This window comes from Lichenostomus cassidix, chromosome 1 (genome assembly GCF_008360975.1).
Source record: "Lichenostomus cassidix isolate B80296 chromosome 1, HeHo_3.0, whole genome shotgun sequence".
In the NCBI taxonomy this organism is placed as follows: Eukaryota; Metazoa; Chordata; class Aves; order Passeriformes; family Meliphagidae; genus Lichenostomus; species Lichenostomus cassidix.
In genome coordinates, this window is record NC_139479.1 from 31,045,716 (window position 1) to 31,051,715 (window position 6,000).

Below are 6,000 nucleotides of genomic sequence, written 5' to 3' on the forward strand. Positions count from 1 at the left end.
CACACCGACCTGGGCACCTCGGCTGCTGCTCCCGGGCGCTCCCGCCGCCGCCGCCGCCCGGGCTCATGCGGGGGCCGCGCCGCGCTCGGGGCCGGGCCGCGGGCGAGGAGGAGGCGCTGCCGCCGCCGCCGCTGCTGCCGCCGGAGCCGCGGCCTGGCGGGGCGGGGAAGAAGAGGCGGGCGGGCGGGCGGGCCGGGCGGGCGCGTCTCCTCCTCCTGCTCCTGTGTCGGCCGGGCCGCGCTCAGCGCGAGCCCCGCGCCTCCATCTTGGGACAACGCGGATGTCGCGCGGCGCAGGCTCGGGGCGCGCGGGGGGGCGCGCGGGAGGGAGGCAGGGAGAGAAGGAGGGAGGACCGGCCGCGTCCCGGCGTGCAGCGCGGGCGGGGGCGAGGCGAGGCGTCGGCGGCGCGCTACCCACCGCGGGCAACCATAGAGAGCTGCCGGGCCGCGCCTTCCGGCCGTGTGCACTGGTGGCGGCGCCCGGCGGAAGAGGAGAGACAAGACGGCGCCTGCGCGGCCGGGCGCGCGAGGCGGGGCCCGCCATGTTGGAAGAGGGCAGCGCGGGGCCGCGGGCAAGGGGCGGCGGTCGGGCCGGCGCGCGGCGCGGCGCGGGGCGGGGCTGGGGACAGCGCGTGCGCTCGCGCAGGATCCAGGGGCGATCCGGGGGTGGGGCGAGGGGAGTGCGGTACGGGTGTGCGGTACGGGTGTGCGGTACGGGTGTGCGTACACATAGACACACACGTACTGATACATGTATACATGTGCGTGCACCTGTATACACATACACACACATATACACGTGCACACACATGTACAGGTACATACACGCATACACGTACACATGTACATACATGTATATACATACACCCATACAAGAACCTGTATATACATATATATGCACACGTGCATACACACACACACAGAAATACACACACAGAAATATACACACATCTATACACACACACATGTGCACACGTATATATATACACACATACGCATACACATACACGTGCACATGCACACATAGACACACGTACACACATAAACACATATACCCGCACGCATCTGCACCCACGCATGTACACATGCGGATTGACAGGCTCACATGTGCACATGCCCACAGGCACGCACACACCCGTGGATATACACATCAGCACATGTGTGTAGGACACGTGTACAAGGACATGTGAGCCCACTTGTATGCACATATGCTCATGCATACGTGTTCTGCACACACGTGTTCTGCACATGCACATATATGTGCATGCACGCTGACACACAGCAGGTGTATGGGCACATGGGTGCACATGCACACACGTACTGACCTTCACACACACACATGCACACACACGTGTCCAGCTGCACACTCAGCCGTGCAGGCCGGCGGGCAGCCCAGGGACTGGTGACACAGCAAGGGGCCATCGCTGCTGTGGGCAAGGAGAGTGGCTGCCACCACCTCGGAGCCCACTGGCAGGTCCCCAGCGAGTCCCACCAGAGTCCAGCCTGTCCGGCGGGCCCCATGGCAGCCTGCCTGGGGTTTATCGGGTTTGATCTGGGCACGGAGCCACGGCTGGCCGGCAGGAGGGAGCGCTGGCAGGGGAGCGGCCGGTGACCTCTGGAGGGGAGCCCGTGCTGGAGCCATGTGTCAGCCAAGGCATGAGAGGACAGGCAGTGCCAAGCCTGGCCAGCCCTGCAGACAAGGGAGGAGAGGACAGGGAGACCGAGAGCTGGGTGACCCATTGGTGGCAAAGCATGGGGACAGCCTCCCTGTCCCAGCCTGCAGCGGTGGGCAGAGAGCCACCGCAGTGTAAATTTAGACCATCAAATGCCTGCACCCTGGGGGGCACAGAGGGCAGAGCTGGCTGGTGGGGCTGGAAGGGTCGGGGAGTGGGACCCTGGGATGCAGCCCTAAGGGTGGGCAAGAAACCCTCTGGTCCTGTGCCACCCTGCATGACACCTGGCTCTCTCCTCTGCTCCATGAATGATTTTTCTATTGCCTCTTGGTAATTTCTTTCCTTCCCATACCTGCACCCAGGCATATGCAATGCAAGTATGGTCTTTGTGTGATGTTAAAAACACAAGTAAACGTTGTGTTTTGGCAGGTCAATGTTAAAAGCGGGTTGATCAAATATTTTTAAAACAGGGCAATGCATGCAAAATTTTACTTTTTTTGGATATTGACTTTTTAAAGATTTATATGTGTGGAGCTACAAGTATAGAGGGGTGGAAGGAGTAAGTAGAAAGAAAAAAAAAGAAAAAATATCTGACTCTTTCCTGTATTATCCCTTTATTAAGGCAATTAAATAGAGGTGCTTCTATCCTGGCAGAGAGTGTGCTTTTTTGTTTTGTTTTGTTTTGAAAAGTATAAGTAATTCTCAAATGTTAGAATAAGCTGTTAAAACAATAAACACAAATTCTCAAAAATATGATACTAAAGACAAGTTGTGAGCTAGGAAACAGGTGTTTAAGAAGACATGTATTTTTTGGCACAATTTTGGAAGGCCTCTTGAGTTTGTTGCAGTGTAATAGCTGGTTAGACCGGTGGATTCAAATGGCATCATTACACACCAGTGCAGAGAGTCCTGGTACTCACAGAGAACATGGTGGGCAGATGTATAATTGAAATATTAACACTAAATGAAGTATTTTTGTACTTCAGTGTGGTCAGAAAGCAGGGTAAATTGCTGTGCTCAGATGGACATTGGTAATTGTCTAAAAATAAACACTGGCATGAACACAGCCTTCTGCATCTGGAGGCTCTCTCCCACACAGTAGCAAAACCTGCCAACTTTCACGTATTAAAATTTCATATTCAGGCCAAAGTTTATTGTGCCATGAGCTTTCCTGTTACCTCAGAAGTAGTAATATTGAAAAAACTGCATCTGGAAAATGCACTGTCTCGCTGCTTTTCCCTTGCTCTGTTGCAGAGCCCACATGTCCAGCCCTTATCTCCTGCATGAGTGTAAGGATGCTATGGGGAAGCATGTCACAAGCAGAGTCCAAGTAAACATCTGCTCTCTTCTTACCTAGAGAGTCTCCTCATCTCAGCTCAGGCTGGTCAGGCATAATTTGCTTTTGGTATATCCATGCTGGCTGTTCCCAGTCTGAAAGTTCTTGTTCTTACTGTGTCTTGAAATAATCTCCCAGACTTTCAGGTGAAGCTGCTCATCCATATCCTCCTTGATCTCCATACCCCAGATCAGCCTGCAGCCCTTGGGGACCTCTCACAAACACTGTGATCATTGAGAGATGGCAGAAGGTGGCCTCATAGTGACATTGGCCAGCTCTCTGTGTCATCACTTACCATCTGATCCCCTGAGCTTGCATATTCTAGTTTATCTAAGTAGTCTGTAACTTCATTCTGCTCATCCGAGAACAGCATCTTTCTTCCTCAAACTTTGCTACTAGCCATAGGGTCTAGGAGCCCCAAGACTACACCATGTCAGCAGCAATGGCACTAATGTAATCTTCTGTGTATCCTTTGCCACTGGTGCTCTGTCCCACTTAGGAGAAATGCCAAAATTTCCTTAGTCCTCTTTTTGCCACTGATGTAGCTACAGATGCTCTTTTTGTCCTTTGCACCTTTCACCTGTTTAATCTCCAGTTTCGCTCTGGCCTTCACAATTTTATCCCTGCATGCTCAGATGATGCTCCTAAAGCCATTCCTGGAATTTATCCCAGTCAATCATTGCATGGAGACTGGCTCCATAACTTTTTCAGGACATTGGGTCATCTTGTTTCCTTATAGCAGAAAGGACCAGTACCCAAGATAGGAACATAATTTGTTTATATGATGATGGTCTTTTTAAGCCTTCTGTGTTTCCTAGCAGTAGTTGATACTTGTTTGGGTCTTTTGGACTGTGGAGAGCATCAAGTGCATTTTTTTTCCATGGGTTACAATCCTGAGATCTTGTCATGGTTAGTAATGAGCAGTTCATAACCCATCACTGCTCTGAGGTAATTTTGCTTACATGTGTCACAGGTTTTCCCCTGAAGAAACTGATGCAATTATGAGGAAGGGGCAGATGATAACAGACAAAATATGAAGGATGGATCAAGCTGATGTCGGTGTTGAGGGTGATTTATGGCACTGTCTAGATGCAGAAGTATGGAAAGGAGACTTCTCTGAATAGGACACAGGTGCAAAAAGACTAACCTTTCCTTCTGTTTTCAGGAGATAAGAGACAAATCACATTGGCAGTGGACAGGCAAAGAATGATACATTAAGGAATATACCCAGAACAAATTGCAGTATAGCAGTGTTGCACAGATGACCACGTGGCATGATGGATTTCATTTTGATTCTGCCAGGGATAAGTTTCGGGGGAAATACTGAATCACTTTTAGGTTCTGTAGCACGTGCTTGCAGCTTTTTATTACTTTGAGATAGCTTGATTAGCAATAGACTGACTGGGGCCATTGATGTGCCAAAGTTGCTTGTGTTACAGTGGGGATGATTGTACTTTGCCGCCTCATTTAAGTATGTTACTATTCTGAAGTGATGAGATATTGGGGTACAGAAATGCTTTTGCTGCCGTGAGTGCTTTCAGCTACTTTACATTGGTATAGCCAGCTGCTGGGAAGCAACTGGATCTACCCGGCTGAGCAGGCTCCGAATTTGGAGAAATTTGACTGGAATTCCCAGTGGAAAAGCCACCACTCCCTCCCTGCTTCCTTGCTAATCCCTGCGGCTCTAAAGCCTGGGTATGGACTGCAGCTGAGGAGAACAAATGGTTTGACTGTTTTTTACAGTGATCCCCTTCATAGAGCAGGCTCCAGTGTGATGCTTCAATTACATTATTGAAGTAATGCTTAGTAAAAAAGTGAAAAACAACTGTTATGGCTAATAACCTGGTCATGAAGTAGAAGTCCTGCAGAAAATCTGGTTTTAACATCTGAACATTTGGAAACTAACAGTTTTTTTTAACTGTTGAAGGGAACAAATACAACTTGTCTCAACATAGACAAGTTGTATGGAATAGGCAGTGGTTCCCAGCAGGAGGAAAAGGACTTTAAAAATAGAATCCCAAGCCTCATTCACAATTTACTTGTGATGCTGGAGAAATGCCATCGTGAACCAAGTCTGCTGCATATTAATTTCAGTAATGTTGATATCTCACTTTGGAACTTTGTAGCAAAATAGTTTCCTCTGGAGAAGTCTTTGTAAACACACACAGAGTGCCATGTATGTGCTGTTCTAATTTAATTTGAAAACCCCAATCCAAATGGTTTGATAATACTGTTTTTGGTGTTCACTTCAAATAATTATGTGAGTGAAAATTAGATAGTGAAGCTCTGTAAGTGTAACTCCTTAAGTGATAGGGGTGCACTGACCTGTACCGAGACTGTGAGTCAAGCCAAAAGCTTCAGCATCCCTTTGCAGATAAAAAGATAAGGGAGGGGAAAAGGTCAGCAGTGATGGAATGAAATACTGAAGTTTTGAGTTAGAGCATAGTGTGGGCAACTGGGAGATGAAAGAGATCCCCTTTATGTGGGCATTTCTGAAGGGCTATGCATCCTTCTGAGTCCTGAAAAGCATACTTGTTCTCCCTTTTCTCCACCCAAATGGATGAACTGGTCTCTTGGTTCATCACCTCCACCTGTGGAGGTTCATGCTGTCTTGAAGTGGCTCCTGTTTCTGAACACCTGTCTGCATCAAGCGAGGTTGCTTCAGTTCCTCCCTGCAAACTGAGGGAGGTTTCATGATGTATTTTGCTGAAATCAGCTTGTCAGGGAGAGTCTCATTTCCCTGAATGCTTTGCCCAGCCCAGTGCCCTCTGGAAGGAAATAGGGTGAAAAGAGAAGCAGTTCACATGCACGTCTTTGTCTCCAAGTCTAATGCACCATCTTTCTGCAAGCCTTCCACTTATCTTCTCCAGTCTTCTTGAAGACAGAGCAGAATGTAGAATTTCAGAATTTCAGTTCTTTCCCAGAGGGTGAGAGGTTTGTGATTTGCCGCCAGTTTTCATCATATTTCCTTTGGTCACCTGCATTCATGAAC

General features: G+C 49.3%; 1 protein-coding gene across 5 annotated transcripts in view; it reads right to left on the minus strand.

Moving 5' to 3' along the window:
- Positions 1 to 469, minus strand: part of UBE3A (ubiquitin protein ligase E3A) — a 54,689-nt gene extending 54,220 nt beyond the window's left edge. For all 5 annotated transcript variants that reach the window (XM_085055434.1, XM_085055415.1, XM_085055426.1 and 2 more), the window contains exon 1: positions 10 to 469. The gene's annotated coding sequence lies outside the window, so the exon portion shown is untranslated. The remainder of the gene's footprint in view (positions 1 to 9) is intronic.
- Between the last annotated feature and the right edge of the window lie 5,531 nt (positions 470 to 6,000).